This window comes from Eulemur rufifrons, chromosome 5 (genome assembly GCF_041146395.1).
Source record: "Eulemur rufifrons isolate Redbay chromosome 5, OSU_ERuf_1, whole genome shotgun sequence".
Lineage (NCBI taxonomy): Eukaryota > Metazoa > Chordata > Mammalia > Primates > Lemuridae > Eulemur > Eulemur rufifrons.
In genome coordinates, this window is record NC_090987.1 from 20,195,320 (window position 1) to 20,212,319 (window position 17,000).

Below are 17,000 nucleotides of genomic sequence, written 5' to 3' on the forward strand. Positions count from 1 at the left end.
TAGTACTTTAAAGAGTATATTGGCCCAAAATGACTATATAATGGAAATAACAGTGATATCTGTTCTATGTTTATTTTGAGAAATAAACAAGATAACAGTGCACATGAAATAGAAAACAACATATAACGTGAATTATTAATTACTGCTGTAATGTCAACAATCATGTAGGGCAGACTCATCCTCATGCACACATTTCTCATGTGCATATTTTAGATAAGGACACTAGCTGGGAGAGGCAAAGTAATTGCTCAAGGATGTCAACCTGGTAATTTCAGCTCATCTGACTTCAAATTCCATACTTTTGGCACTACACCATATTGATACTCTTTCCTGTGGGACCTGTCCTTTCTGACAATATTGCAGGCTGCTGCCTCCGTCAAAAAGTATTTTCCTATTTCTCAATTCTTCCGAGCCCCACAAGAAACTGCTTGACTTTGGGATGCTTGTTCAGTTGGAATTGACAGAGGCCTCCCTTAAGAGAGGTAAGCCGCCAGAACAAATGGTGCAGGGTAATCGAGCCAGCGATCTGGCCACGTGGCTTTGTGGCTGCCCAGGAGGTGCTAGGAGGGTGGAGAAGCCCGAGGGACTACATTTCCCAGAGGCACCCGCGCGTCGCGCGCCACGTGACCTCCCTGCTGGCGCGCGCCTGGCAGTTCGCTCCCTAGCCGCGTTCACGATCGCTTCCCTCTTCTGTTGCCGTCTCCCGGCCTCCGCACCGAAGCGGCCCGGGGCGGGAGCCAAGCCCGAGCCGAGCTGCAGCCGGAACCGGAGCCGGACCCGCAGAGACGTGGAAACATGGAGGCCTGAGCCGGCGTGCGCCACCCCGGGCTGCGGCGGCGACCGCGGCTTCCACCGATCCCCTCTGCCACCCGTCCGTCCGTCCGTCCGTCCGTCCGTGGAGCTGGAAGCAGATCTCCCCGCCGGCTGAGACAGGTGGGCTGTGGCGCCGCCCCCGGCAGCGCGGCCCTGCCTGGAAGCCCGGCGGGCCATCCCCGCCCCAGCTTTCCCGCCCCTTGTCAGAGCGACTTGGGGACACCCTCCGCTCCCCGTCAGCGCCGGGAGGTGAGGGGAGCTCCGCCAGTGCGGGGGAGAAGGGCCCCTTCCCACCAGTAGGGGCCTGGACCACCCCGCGGGGCTGTGCCTGAGCTGCGAGAGCGGGCCCCAGCAGCCCCCGCCCCGCCGAGCGCTGAGGGGGTGTGTTAATCAAGAGTGGGAGGGACCTCTGCCCAGTCTGGTGTTGGGAGTTGGGGGGTTACCGAAGGGCAAGTCGATGCTTCCCGGAGATGGGGCGATGTTGGCCTGACAAATGGGCGTGTGATGGGCAGGGTGAGCAATAGTTGTTTTTCTTTTTTTACATACACATTTTATTGAGATGTAATTCACATACCGTAAAATTCACCCTTTAACAGTACAGTTAAGTGGTTTTAGTATATTCACGGGGTTTTGCAACCGTCACCACCATCTAACTTCAGAACATTTTATCACCCCCAAAAGAAGCCCATACTCATTAGCAATCACTCCTCATTGTCCCCTTCCCTACCTGCAAATGCCAATCTACTTTCTGTCCCCATGGATTTGCCTGAGCAATTGTGTTTTAACTGAAGGATGAAAGAAAGGGTGGGTGTTTGTGAACTGGGGGCAGTAGAGGGGTTTGAAGGTAGTGGGGTGATAAAGCTGATTGGATCGAAGTACTGACAAGGGGTAGAGAGGAGGTGGGATGATTATAATAGGGTTAGCAAGGGGAGTACCCAGAATAGACTGCCTTTGGGGGGGTGGGCAGATAGAGTGAGAGCCTTCAAAGAGGAGAAGGGCAGGTTGGAGAGGGGTGTGTAGAGAGCGTGCTGTGCTGAAAGATATGAAAACTTGGGGAGTGGAGGCGGTGTGGAGGAGTGTAACCTTACGACAGGAACCCAGGTGCTTGGGCTGATGAGGGCTCAAGAGAGGAACTGGAGGTGGAAGGGAAGAGGATCTATAGGATGAAATTTGTGAATATGTGGATTTCTAGAATGATTATCTAGCTTTGCAGTTTTTATTTCAGATAATCCTCTCAGCAGCTCAGAGATAGACTGGGCAAGTGTGAATATTCCCATTCTGCAAATAAAGAACCAATCTTTTAGAGGTTAGGTGACTTGCTTAAGCTCATAAAGTTAATAAATAGGGCAAAATGAATTGGGATTAAAGAAGAATCATTGGCCGGGCGAGGTGATTCACATCTGTAATCCCAGCACTCTGGGAGGCTGAGGTGGGGGGATTGCTTGAGCAGAGTTTGAGACCATCCTGAGCAAGAGCGAGACCCTCTCTCTACTAAAAAATACAAAAAATAGCTGGGCATTGGGTCAGGAGCCTGTAGTCCGAGCAACTCGGGAGGCTGAGGCAGGAGGATCACTTAAGCCCAGGAGTTTGAGGTTGCAATTAGCTATGATGATGCCACTGCACTCCACCCAGGGCAACTGAGTGAGGACTCTGTCTCAAAAAAAAAAAAAAAAAGTCTAATTGATGAAGCTATCAGTTGCCAGTGTATTAAGTGGCAGAGAATTGAGGTGGAGCAATGTGAAAAGGAAAGAGATTCAGCTGTTACGAAGTCTGTGTTATGACAGATAGGTCAAGGACTTTTTTTGTTTTAGCATCTTTTAAATATAGAAAAGTTCGAACAGTGACATAATATAGTATACTCCCATGTACACATTACCCAGGTCCAATAATTATTAACTCATGCCAATTTAGTTTCATCTATATCCCTATCCTTTCCTATCCCCACTCCCAGTTATTTTAAAGGAAATCATAGGCTTACATTTTATCTGTAAATATTTTAGTGTATATATCTGTAGAAGATTGAGTTGCTCTCTCTTTTTAATATGCCCACAATACCATTATCACATTTATAAAAAATAGTAGTAAGCTCTTAATATCATCAATATCTAGAAGGACTTACTGTATTTTTATTTTTAAATTTATTTTATTTTTTAGAGACACAATCTCGCTCTTGTGATCTGTACTTTCCCAGGCTGGAGTGCAGTGGCACAATTATAGCTCACTGTAACCTCAAACTCGTGGGTTTACGTGATCCTTCCTGCCTCAGCCTCCCAAGTAGTGTGTCACCATGCCTGGGTACTTTTTAAAATATTTTGTAGAGACTGGGTTTCCCTTTGTTACCCAGGCTGGTCTTGAACTCCTGGCCACAAGCAATCCTCCTGCCTTGGCCTTGCAAAGTGCTGGGATTATAGGTGTGAGCCACTGCACCCCGCCTGTATTTTTTAAAAATGTGGTATCCATTTGATACAAGGGGAATAAACAGTGTGAACGCTGTTATGTCTGACTCTCTGAAAAATATAGCATAATTGTCTCCTGATTTTTGCACTAGATACTGCTATCCTGACTGTTCCACTTTTTTTTTTTTTTTTCCTAGAGACCAGGTCTTGCTCTGTTGCCCACGCTGGAGAGCAGTGGTGCGATCATAGCTTACTGCAATTGTGAATTCCTGGGCTTAAGTGATCCTACTTCCTCAGCCTCCTGAATAGCTGAAACTACAGGTGCATGCCACTGCATCCAGCTAATTTTTAAAAAGTTTTTTTTGTAGAGATGAGATCTCACTATGTTGCCTAGGCTGGTCTCAAATTCCTGGCCTCAAGCCATCCTCCTGTCTTGGCCTCCCAAAGAGCTGGGATTACAGGTGTGCACCACTGTGCTGGGCCTCTGAGTGTTCCCTTTTTTTGATTAATATAGCTCATTCTACAAAAAGTTTGAAAAATTGTCACTTTGGCTGGCTTTTTAATGAATGGAATTTTGTGAGGGCAGGAGAGAAATAGAAATGAAATACACAGCAACGTGTATAAAAAACTCTTATATTGCTCTAAGTATTTAGGCAATTTGATTATGCTTTTCTCCTTTAGATAATTTCACATATTGTGAGAAATTGTTTAACGTGTGTGGATTGCTTTTCTATGACTGCTGTAACAAATTACAAATTTAGTAAAATAATATACATTTATTATTTTGTAGTTCTGTAGGTTAGAAGTCTGAAATGTTTCTCACTGGGCTAAAATCAGTGTGTCAACAAGGCTGTACCCCTCTCAGGAGGTTTCTAGGGGAGCATCTGTTTCCTTGCCTCTTCCAGCTCCTAGAGGCTGCCACTCTCCTTGGCTTGGGACCCTTTTTCTCTATCTTCAAAGCCACCAGTGTTGCATTTCTCTGATCATTCTTCTGTAGTCTCGTCTGTGACCACAGCTGGGAAAAGGTCTCTGCTTTTAAGGACTGATGTGAGTATATCAGATCAACTTGGATAATTCAGGATAATTTTCCCATCTCAAGGTCTTTAGTAAGACTTGCAAAGTCCCCTTTGCAGATAACACAGCCACAGGTTCCACGGATTAGGTTGTGGACGTCTTTGGAGGTTATGTATTTCTGCCAACCACGAAGTGTTTTGGAATATTTTGCTGAGGTTTAGGAAAGTAGATGATTTCCTTTGCTGCTATACATGCAATGAGAGGGCCATCTTTCACGTAGAATTGTAGATATTGGGAACGGATAGAGCTAGAGAGGACTGTTCCATTTTTCTTTTTAGTGACTACAAACAAATATATGGGAAATAGCTGTGACACTTAGAGTGTAAGCTTTGGTAAAATGAGACCTTTAAAAATGATTAAGTATAAAAGCATGATAACTCCCTGTAAAGTTTTTCTGTATTTCCTTTTGGTCTCCTTTTTCGTATTCATGGATAAAAAATATTGTATACTTGTAATCTGAATGTGTGCGTGTGTGTGTGTGTGTGTGTGTGTGTGGATGCACACACACACACACACACATATTTAAAATGCTAAACTGATACTTGAAAACATAGGACACTCTGCAGCAATAATGGTTCTCTTGCCCAGGGTGAGAGGGGAGGGACTCCCTTCCCAGTGGGAGATAAAAGCACCCCAAAGTTTTGCAGGAAGAGGAGACTCTTAATGAAAGTGAGAGAAAATTTTCAGGCAGAGTGAGTTACTGTGAGATAGGGACTTGAAGCCAGTCCCTTCTCAAGTTCTCTTTCTGTGACTCAGCTGGGCATGGTTGAGCGCTGTGGGCCTGAAAACCAGAGTGACAACATGGCCATTGCTGCTCTTCCTTTCCTAGGGTCAGAGAGAAAAGACTAATTTGAGAGGTGGAAAGGATTTCCTGAAGCCCTGTAGTTTGTTATCCTGCTTCCTGGGGGGTTCCCACTTTCCTACTTAGCTGGTGAAGTCTTCACTGTCTCTAGATGTGAAGGTCTTGGCTGTCTGACAGTGGTGTGTTTTAGTGTTCTACTTATCAGGAAGTGCAATGGGAGTTATTAAATATCTGCTCCTGTCTTCAAGGTTATTTCCCCTAGTAAAGTTTTAGTGGCGTTAATGCTCTGCTTGTAAATGGTTTGTAAGTTATTCTCATATTACTTATTTCTATTTTTTTATTTTTATTTTTTCTCTAAACACTATGTGTTCCAATATTATTTCTAGACAAAAAAAAACTAGTGGAGTTGGGAACAACTTATAGGTCTTATTTACTAAAAGGCTTTATTTTCTTCATTCCTTTAAGGAAGTTCGGTTAGTACTTTTTGATATCTTCTCTAATTTTTATCAGATTCTTTAAAAATGCGGACACCAAAAATGGCTGAAACTCCAATAAAGACATTGGAAGAATTATTTTTAAAAAATCTTTTGTATGTCATATGACTGATAATAAATTTCTTTGTTAGGTTGAGTCAGTCATTGAATCTTGACAATTCTTTCTTTAAAATAGCTCATGCATCCCTCCACTTTTCTCTTAGAATACTTTGAAGGCCTTTCCTGTCACTTAGGATTAGGTTTGGTTATGAGTAACAGAGACCTGAAAAATAACAGCTTAAACATGTTATTAGTTTGTTCTCATGTAAAGGAAGTCCAGAGGTAGACAATTCAAGGCTGGTATGGCAGCTACACTGTCATCAGGGACCCAGCCTCTTTGCATTTCTTACTCTGTCATCCCTAGGATGTGGCCCTTGGTTTCTGGGTACAGGATGGCTGCAGGAGTTCTAGCTAAAACATCCTTGTTCCAGGCAGCAGGATGGAGGAAGGGACAAAGAAGTAGTTGTCCACTCATAAAGAGACTTAAGTATATCCTTTAGCTGGACAGGAATGTGCCTTGCCAGAAAAATCAGAGTTCTGTTAATTAAAAGGAAGGGAGGACTAGAGATTGGGTAGGTGATTAGCTTTTTCTGCCGTACTTCATAATTTCCCTGTCTGTGGAGTCCAGACTAACCTATATACTTCCTAAAACTCTAGGTTTGAATTCTACTTCTGTCATTTATTTACTTTGGCATTTTATTCAACCTTTTTGAATTTTAGTTTTCTCATCTGTAAAATGGGCCTAATATTTCCTTTATATGTTTGTTAGAGAACTAAATGAAAATACCTCTTTTTTTGAGACAGGATCTCGCTTTGTTGCCCAGGCTGGAATGCAGTGGTGTGATCATAGCTTATTGTAGCCTCAAATTCCTGACCTCAAGTGATTCTTGTGCCTTAGCCTCTCAAGTAGCTGGGACTACAGGTACGCACCACCACACCTGGCCAATTTTTAAATTTTTTGTAGAGATGGGGTCTCGCTTTGTTGTCTTGGCTGATCTTAAACTCCTGGCCTCAAGCGATCCTCCAGCCTTGGCCTCCCAAAGTGCTGGGATTACAGATGTGAGGCACTGTGCCAGCCTGAAAATACCTCCTATATATCTAGCAATATATATACTATTAACTGTTGGTTGTTTTTCTTCTCTTCCCTTAGGTTTTTGGACTTGGATATCTGAATGGATGGTGTGAAAAGATAGGAATTGGAGGTGGATGGAGGAAGGATATTTATTAAGTTTCAGTATTAAACATGTTGAGTTCTAGGTGCCATTGGAACACCAGATGATGATGGATGATAAGCAATCAGAAAAATGGGTCTGGCACTCACCAGACAGTTCTAGACTAGACATAAATATTTTGGAATCATCCATGTATAGGGGTGGAGTTCATGGTGTGGAAGTCTTAGGGATGTATGCAATCGTATGGTTACAATTAAACTGCAGAGTAAGAAGACATGTCCTTTAGTGAGTCTCCGGGTAGACCACCAAGCAACAGCTTACAGTATTCTGGCTGCTTAGGCTTCCACATTGGTTCTGTCCCTGCTCCAGGTACGTTAGAACTGCTTTCAGTTACTTGAATGGGTCTTGCCTGCTATTTCTTAACAATAGGCCTTCACGCATGCTGTTCTCTTTGCTTTGGAAGTTTCTGAATTCCCACATCCAACCAGGCCAATCCTTCTTACCCTTCAGGTCTTTACTTTTATTGTCTGACCTTTGGGAAGCTTTCCCTGAATCTCGAATAGTTGCCATATTATAATTTCACATTGATTTATCTGTATCTTTTACTAGATTGTGCATAAATTCCATTCTTAACAATTTTAACCTTGGCACTTTGCATAGTGCTGGTCGCATAGTGGACACTCAGAAAATATTTATTGAATATTGACAGACTCCTTGTGAGATTGTATAACCATAATGTGATAGAGCTTGGGTATTGCTTGTTTTGGTTTTTCAACCCTGCACTATTCTTTGGTATTTGCACATTGAGTTGTTTCTATGAATGATTGGGAAATAGTAAAAAGCATGTTCTCTCCAACTTATTTTAAAGTTATTTTTTTCTACTTAAAGTAATACTTGTATATTGTTAGAAAAGACAAGTAATACTAGAAGACAGATTATAAAAAATCAGCAGTACTCTTACCCATCCCCACTTTTTAGTCTGGTCCCCAGAGACAACTGCTTTTAAAAACTCTTCTAAGCATTTTCTTCTGATACTTACCTCTGTGTTTATAAATAATATGTCTGTATTGCTATTACTATTTTGTGATTTATCAATTTTAGATAATAGTACCTGTTGGCAACTTGCTATGGTAATGAGGTGCTCTTCCTCCTCCTTCCCCTCTTCCAGCCCTTCCAGTACAGGTGTAGAGGAATTCTTGGTTAATTTAGTGTTCAGTGTTTACATTATGGTGACGACACAAATATTGCTCACTGCTGGTGAGTTTACTTGGTTCTTCCTCCCTCTCCCAGTTTGCTTAGTTTTTCCATGAATATATTATTAATTTTTACCAAATAGTTTGAAAGACCCTTGGGAATTGGTGCCCAGGAAAACTGATGTAAGATGTTACTCTGGCTACTGCTATTGCAGTGAGTAATACATTGTTTTTTATCCCTGTTCCAGAGGCCTCATGTCTTTGTTAGCTTTGCAAGTAAGGTAAAATCTCAGACTCTTCACAGTTCCTGACTTGACAGTTTAACATGCCACTATTTTGTTTGCACTTCCCTTTTGGAACTCTTATTATTAATATATTAAGATTTTCTACATTGATCTTCTAATTTTCTAATTTCTTGCTTCCTGTTTGCCATTTATTTTTTCTTTTGTTTCTTTCTTTTTCTTTCTTTTTTTTTTTTTTTTAGAGAGAGGGTCTTGCTTTGTTGCCCAGACTGGAGTTAAGTGGTGTGATCTAGCTCACTGCAGCTTGGGAGTTTCTTTGACCATATATTTTCTCCTGTCTATGGAACTTTTTATCTCATTTTTAATTTCAAATGTCTTTTCTTGTTGTTTGATTATTTCCATTTTATGATATCGTCTTCTTGGTTCATGAAGCAGTACAAGACCATCCTGCCTGGGTTTGAAACTTGGTGTGCCACTTTTTAGCTCTGTAATCTTTGGCAAGTTACTTAACCTTTCTTTGCTTTAGTTTGTTCATTCAGGCTAGGAGTTGGCAGACATTTTATTGTAAAGGACCAGATCATAAATATTTTAGCCTTCATGGGCCAAGAGTCAAAATGAGAAGGATATTATGTAGGTACTTATATGACAAGAGAGAAAATTTTTCTCCAAGGTTTTTATTAATAAAATTCAAAATGCAATACTAATGATTGAGAACAATTTTTGTAATAAAGGTTTGCTAATGAGAAGAATGAAATTATTTTGGGTGGAGGAGGGGTAACATTTTGCTTAATTGGGATTTAAAGTTAGTGTTCCCTGTCATCAAAGTTGATTACAAATGTCCATCTGTTGCTAATTTGTAATGAGATTTTACATATTTTATCTTTGAAAATATCTTCTTAACTCAGGTACTGCCAAATACTGATATCAACCCATGAATATGTGGTGTTTTGTTTTTGTTTTTGTTTTTGTGACAGAGTCTCACTCCATTACCCAGGTTGGAGTACAGTGGCACGATCACAGCTCATCGTAACCTTGAACTCCTGGGCTCAAGAGATCCTCCCGCCTCAGCCTCCCAAGTAGCTAGGACTGTAGGCGTGCACCAGCATGCCCAGCTAATTTTTAATTTTTTTGTAGAGACAGGGTCTCTATATTGCCCAGGCTGGTCTTGAACTCCTGGTCTCAAGTGATCCTTTCACCTTGGCCTCCCTGAGTTTTGAGATTACAAATGTGAGCCACTGTGCCCAGCCCATATGGTTTTAATAGAGCATATTCTTTGCTTGGGAAGCATTTACAGAATTCTGTTAGATTCTTTTCTTGATACTTACCTTTTAACAAATCATTACTGTGCATACTAATCACTTCCAATTAAGGGTTAGGTGGAAGCTCCTAATTGCGCAGTTAAGTGGTTTTTGAAATGTGGAATATTCTTTTGTACTTGCATTGAGGTCTGAAAAATGCTGCTGAAACTCTTACTTTGATTTTGGAAAATATATCTCCTGCATATTTGTGTGGGAATGGAGATCTTGTTTTAATTTTTCACAGCATTGGAATTGCGTAAAGCAGTTTGACATTACTTGTAATTCAAGCAATGTCAGTTGTTCTTGAAATGACTTTACTTCTGTATAGGTTTTGCATGTAGGCACTGTTAGCCTTTTAGTTTTAGGTAGAATTCATTATGAAATACTATCAAATCTGCAGCAAAAACTAATTTCCACAGCCTTTCAGTGTTTGATAATATAATGGTGGTTGGGGCGTATTCTTTTCATTCAGAAAAATTTCAGTCTCAATTCTGAGCTTGAAAAATTTCAATAAAACTCTGCCATTGCTAATATGTGATAGGACACGTCAAGATGTTTGGCTTTATTTTTTAATTTCTTTTCTTTTTTTTTTTTTTTTTTTGAGACTCTGTTGCCCAGGCTAGAGTGCAGTGATGTTCTCATAGCTCACTGCCTCAGCCTCCTGAGTAGCTGGGACTGTACAGGTGCATGCCACCATGCCCAGCTAATTTTTAATTTTTTTTTATAGAGATGGGGTCTTGCTATGTTGCTCAGGCTGGTTTTGAACTCCTGGCTTCAAGCATTCCTCCAGCCTTGGCCTCCCAAAGTGCTGGGAATACAGGCGTGAGCCACTACACCTGGCCAAGATGTTCAGTTTATATTTCTGACAAAAATTTCATGAAGTTGGTGATAGTTAAGTTCATGAGAGGGAATGAAGTTTACCTTTGATGCTTCAGTTTCGAAATACACGATAGATTCAAATATTTTCTAGATAGTACTTGCTGATAATACAATGAATAACCACAGTCTTTAAACACCTTGCATTTTCACAGAGCGTTTAAGTTTGTCCAGCTAAGCTTTTTTTCAGCTCCACAACACATTTTTACCACTGTCGGTTGTTATGCATCCTAGCAGATTCTACTTCAGGTTGTACTGAAATCGTATTTTCTTAACTCGTTTGGACATATTCATGGCTGTAATTGTTCCATACAGACTGTTTTTTGAGCAGCTGTTTTCACTGAAAGACTAAGATGTTCAAGACGTTTATTTTCTCTGGACACATTTTTTTGGCTGCTGTTATCAAACGCAACTTAATTAACTTACTATTGATAAATGCCCTTCTTTGCTTGGTTAACAAATGAGCCATTTGCAAATTTACTTTTGTTGCAGTCTTCATTTTGATTTTTTAATTTTTGGGAAGACATTCTGCTATGAAAAAATACTTCATTTTAAATTCTCTAATTTTCCTGATCATTGCTCTCATGAGTTGAGAGTAAGTGCTGTGTGGTAGGGCGTGTCTGGATATCGTGATGAGTGCTTAGTCTGGTAATGCTTCCTATATTGTATTCTTCTGGCACAGCTATGGTGCCGTTATGTAATAAACAAAATGCTTTTACATCTAATTAGATTAAAAAAAAACTATACTCCACTGTGACTTAAAAGTGTGACATCAGGGTCTACTTATTTTCTTGTTTTGACATGATAGATATTCATTGGTAATTTAAAAAAGTCCTAGTATGGCAATATGCGTGACACTTGAAATGCTGTTGAGTTATAACTGTGTCATTGAGATTTGTGCTGCCCTTAGTATGAAGGGATCCGGGCACCACGTGTGGTCTCTGTGGTAGCCACTCAGCTCTGCTGATATATCAGAAAAACAGCCATACACAACATGGAAACGAATGAGCATGGCTGTGCTCTAATAAGACTTAATGGACACTGAAATTTTAATTCATATGATTTCCACATGTCACAAAATATTCTTTTGATTTTTTTCAACCATTTAAAAATGTAAAAATCATTCTTCAGGCAGCAGGGTGGACTGGGCCCTTGGGCTATAATTTGCCAACTTATGATCTAAGCAATGAGAAAAATAAAAGTACTACCTCGTAGGTCGTGGCGAGAATTAAATGAATCAGTATGTGTAAAACACTTAGAATAGTGCCTGGGGGCATAGTATATTTTATTTTTAAATTTTTTCTTAGAATCATCTGTTTTCTGTGATTCCTTTCTTTAGTTTGTTTTGGTTTCTGTATTTCATGTGGGAGGCTTTCCTTAGAAGTTTAATAATTTTTGGCTTTCCATTCTTATTTAAGAATTGATTGGAAGCTCCTAAAATTGATTGGAAGCTCTTGGTGTAACTGGGTTTTGTTGAGTGCACTGCTGTAAGGTTGCCATCAGTTTTTTAAATGGCGGTTGGGGGATCTTAAATGTCAGTATCTTTTCCATGGTCGCCATTCAGTTTCTCTTGACAAGAATCCTCCAGTCTCCTGCCTTGGAGGCTGAGCAATCTCCTATGTAACTGTGTGGCAAGTTGACTTTCTCTTCATTCTCCTGTTTTCATCTTCCACCTCATTACCCTCCCCAGCCTTGGCATCAGAGTCCCTGGTCTCTCCAGACAGGTTCCCTTGGAGAGCACACATAATGGTCTCCTCCAGGGGAGAGAGACCCACAGACTTCAGCGCTGCACCTTGCCCCGTCTTCCCTGTGCCTCTGTTTAGCCTTCCCAGAGTTCCGTGGGGTGAGGTGCCTGCCTTCTTGTTAGTGTCCCCTTTGGTGGCAGGCACTTATGTTGGGACTTCCTCAGCTCTGCTGGTTCGGTTCCACTCCTCTGTCAACTTTTCATCTTCCACACCTTCCCTGTTCTTACCTATGTGTGTTTGTATCTTTTTATTTTCATTGCTCTCATTTCACTGGAGTGGAATACCCAACTGTACTTAATATAGCATTTGGAACATAGTTGCTTTTCAGAGAATGTTCCATTACTTGATGGACTCCTGGCACCTGTGGCATTTAATATGTCCTTTGGCTGGTGACCATTGGCCATTATTTTTCTGGTCTCCTGTTTCAACTGTGAGGTTTCTCCCTAAAGTGTCTTAAGTACAAATGGGGCATGTGTATTTTCTTTTTTTAGGAGGCAGATGACTCTAGAATATAGTTTAGGATTTGTGGATTCTGAAGATGAGCCCAAGTGCACTAGGGTGTCATTTACATATTTTGAGGATGTTAGAACAGAATTTGGTTATCCAGGAATTTCAGATCCACTAATGTTTACTTTCCATTTCAGGCACACTAAATCAGGAGATAGTGAGTCAATACACATAAAAGAGGAGATTTAATTTTATGTATATATCAAATATTTCACAAATGAAATACACAATATTGAGCATATAATTTCTTGTTCAAAGCATTGTTTTTGCCAATGATGGTAAAATGGACTTGGGAAATAACTGACCTGAAGAGTTAAATAAGAATCAGACAGCAAAGCAAGGCAAAGTATATTAGAAGGGTAGTTGAATTCCAGATGAGTGGTGAAGATAATGAATGCTCTAGGATTACAGAGGAAAAAAGGGATCCCACTCTGAGGAAGTGAACAGGGTTTAAGGTGTGTGGGCCAGATGTGATGCTGAAAGACAGATGTGATTGGCAGGAGCAGAGCATGCTAGACATTAAGAAGACACTTTGCCCCAACTTTTTTATGATACTTATTTGCAAATTGAGCTTCACGGACCACTTGTATCAGTATCACTGTGAATGTTTTTTAAAAAATGCAGATGCCCATTCCCTACCCTGACATTCTGAACTTTTGCTTCCAAGAATTTGTATTTTTAACCACATACTCCTCAGGTGTTTCTTTATTCACATTTAAGTTTGAGACCCAACCACGGGTTTGGGGGTAGTTGGAAATAAAGTTGGAAAATGAGCTTTCAGACTGGAGGGCCTTGAATGTCAATATTCTGTTTTTTCAGGTAATCAAGAATCACTGAAAGTGTTTGAGCTATGAAATGATGGAAGTGGTAATTTTACTAATATTAAAAACAAATGATATTGGACCTTTTATTTGCCTAAGCTTACTCTGTGCCAGGTCGTTTACTAAGAGCTTTGCTTGCATTATCTTGCTTCATCTTCAGAAAATCTCATAAGTACTGTTGTTTTCTCCCATCCTGCAATGGAATTTTATAAGTGGTAAAATGGTGATTCAGACTGACTCTATACATTCCATAGCCTGTGGCTATGAAAAACAAAACAAACTAACTCTATACAGACTTAGCAGGGTCACACTAGAAACTTTGGACTTAATTGCTATGCTGGACTGAATTTCCTATTTTTAAGGATTAATTTCTCAGTGGAGTGTGAAAAGTGAATCAAAGTTGAGAGATTAGAAGGAAAGAAATCAGGATACTGTTGCACTTAGTCATATGAGATTATAGAAGCCTGGTCTAGTGTGGAGGCAGTGGGAATAGTGTAAAGGAAGAGATGGATTTAAAAGATAATATGTAGAATTGTAGATGTTATAGAAGAACTTATAGAACTTGTTTTATTTTTTATTTTTTGTTTTTTTATTTTTTTTGTTTTTTATTTTTTTATCCATTTTTTAAATTTATTTTATTTTTTTAATTTTTTACCCCCTAAAATTATATATAGAACTTGTTGATGGGGGAGTCAGCATAGTAAAGAGGTAAAGACCAGGGACTCTGGAATTGGATTGCCTGGGTTCAAATCATGGCTTTGCCACTTACTATCACAGGGACCTTGGTCACATTACTTGAGCCCTGTGTGCCTTAGTGTCCTCAGTCTGTAAGTTGAAATAATAGTACTCCCCTCTTAGGGTTGTTATGGGGACTAAATGAGTCAATAATTGTAAAGCACTTAGACTAGTTTTGGCATATAGACTATGTAAATTAATTGGTTAAATAAAAGTACCATTGCACACACTTTTCCCTCTGCCTCAAATATGCTATATTTCCATAGGTGCTTTTTTAAAAAAATTATTTGTATTTATTTATTTAATTTTTTAAGAGATGAGGTCTCACTGTGTTGCCCAGGCTGGAATTGAACTCCTGGGCTCAAGCAATCCTCCTGCCTCAGCCTCCTGAGAAGCTGAGATTACAGGTGTGAGCCACTGCGCCCAGCTCCATAGCTTCTTCTATATATTAATAAATAACTCCATTGTAGTATGAACTATATTGTCTTATAATAATTTATTGACATATTGTCTTTCCTGCTAGACTTTGAGTTCATTAATAGAAGAGACCTAGTTTTATTCATTTTTGTACTTTTAATACCTATCATAACACCTAGCATTTATAGTATGTGTATCATAGATATTTGTAGAATGAATACTTGGTTATGTGAGTGAAATAACACAAGTTAAGAATGCCAATAACATTGTTAGAAATAGTGACTTTTGGGGTCATTGCTAATTTTGTGGAGGTGAGGGGGCAAATGTTAATTAAGATTTGAGATGATAGCAAGACATCAAAGTGAAATGTCTTGCTAAAGACATTTTAGTAGTAAAGATTTTTGATTGGCTTTTGACTAAGAAGTCAAGACTAAATAATTTGTGGGGTCACTCACATAGAGATGATAGTACAAGCCAGGAGCACATTCAGATCCTTTCTGAAGGAGAGCGGATAAGGAGAAAAGAATCGTTTTATATTTTTATTTTTTTACTTTAAATTATAACATGTTTATAGTTAAAGATCAAGTAGTACAGAAGGACATACAGTGAAAAGTCTCTGCCCTACAGATTTCCAGTCCTATTCTTCAGAGGTGAGCAGTCTTAGACTGTTGCTTGTGTTTCCTTTCAGAAATTGCCTAGGCATCTGTAAGGATTTACATGTATATGAGCTATTTTTGTGTCTTTGTTTTCACATGAGATATTTAGGATATCTTTATATATTAACATATTTAAGATCTACCCCATTCTTTTTAATGGCTACACAGTATTCCAGTGTATCCTTATTCTACAATGTAGTTAATATGCAGATGATGATCATTTAGGTTGTTTTGTATATTTTCTATTATAAGCAATGATATAATTAACATCTTCATGCATAGAGTTTGTCAACTTGTGTGAGTTTACCTGGGGGATAAGTTTTTAAAAACAAAATTGTTGGTAGAAAGGGTATGTGCACTTAAAATTTTGATAGATAATGCCAAATAACCACACACTAATGGTGCGAGTGCCTGTTTCCTTATTACCCTCACACTGTTATTAATATCAAAGTGTTTTAACCTTTACTGGTTTGATGGGTTAAAATGGTACCTCACTGTTTTAATAGCAAATTGTACTCAGAATTTAGGCTGAAGTTCTTTTCATCTATTTATTAGCTGTGGGACCTTGCCTATTTCAGCAAGTATTTTTTGAGTAATTTCTCTAGCAGTGTGCTGAAGGTTAGTTAGGGATAAGGAAGAAATGTGAAACCTGATTCACACTTCTCAGGATAATCTACCTGGGGAGATGTATTATATATACCATGGAAAAATAACATTTCAAGGCAAGTTTTATATCATGGGAGCTTTAGGGGAGTAGTGGGGAGTTGTGAGAGGTAACTGGTTTTGGGAGGGATGATTGAATCAGTTTTGCATATGTTGAGTTCCTGACTACATTGTATTAATATTAAAGATAGGTCCTTTGGGCTGGTGTGGTAATCCCAGTGCTTTGGGAGACTGAAGTGGGAGGATTGCTTGAGGTCAGGAGTTCAAGACCAGCCTGGGCAACATAGTAAGACCCCATCTCTACCAGAAAAAAAAAAAAAAGTTAGCTGGGTATAGTGGCAGGCATTTGTAGTCCCAGCTACTTGGGTGGGCCGCTGAAGTGGGAGGGACTGCTTGAGCCCAGGGATTTGAGGCTGCGGTGAGTTATGATTGTTCCACCCACTCCAGCCTGGGCGACAGGGTTGGACCTTGTTTCAAAAGGGAAAAAAAAAAAGATAGGTCCTTTGAAAGATTTACTACTAGAAGCATCAGCAATAGCACACTTCTTATTTCTAGCATAGATTTATGTAAGGATCATTGTTATCAACAAAATTGCTGATTATGTTATAATCAGTGTAATATATTGAGTTTAAAAAAATCTTAAGTATTTTAGGGATATTGATAGAACTGGCCTTCTGGTCAGAGATTGGGGCTAGGAGAGATTTGAAAGTAGTATCATGGAAGCCACGTGTGAAATCAGGAAATAGGATCAGGTACTGATAGATTTAGAGAAAGAAGAGCTGAGAGCCAAGGGACTCTAATTTAGATGCACAGTGAGAGGGTAAAGGCAATAGGACTGTTGGAGGTGATTGAATAGTGGGCTTTCCATAGTCCAGTTTATTCTGGTTATCATTGGTAAGGGTCTTGAGGGTTCCAAATAAATTGGGTGCAGGTGATTTTGTGTGTGTGTGTGTGTGTGTTTGGAATCCTTGGCAAGAATCATTGAAGAAGAGATGCCAGTGGGTCTCAGTTTTCTACTTTGCTTTCTGTGGGGAGCAAGTGGAACTTTCTGGCAAGA

At 39.8% G+C, this 17,000-nt stretch overlaps 1 protein-coding gene across 2 annotated transcripts in view; it reads left to right on the forward strand.

Moving 5' to 3' along the window:
- The first annotated feature begins 675 nt into the window (after positions 1-675).
- DYM (dymeclin) overlaps positions 676-17,000 on the forward strand; it is a 281,123-nt gene continuing 264,798 nt past the window's right edge. For both annotated transcript variants that reach the window (XM_069468007.1, XM_069468008.1), the window contains exon 1: positions 676-933. The gene's annotated coding sequence lies outside the window, so the exon portion shown is untranslated. The remainder of the gene's footprint in view (positions 934-17,000) is intronic.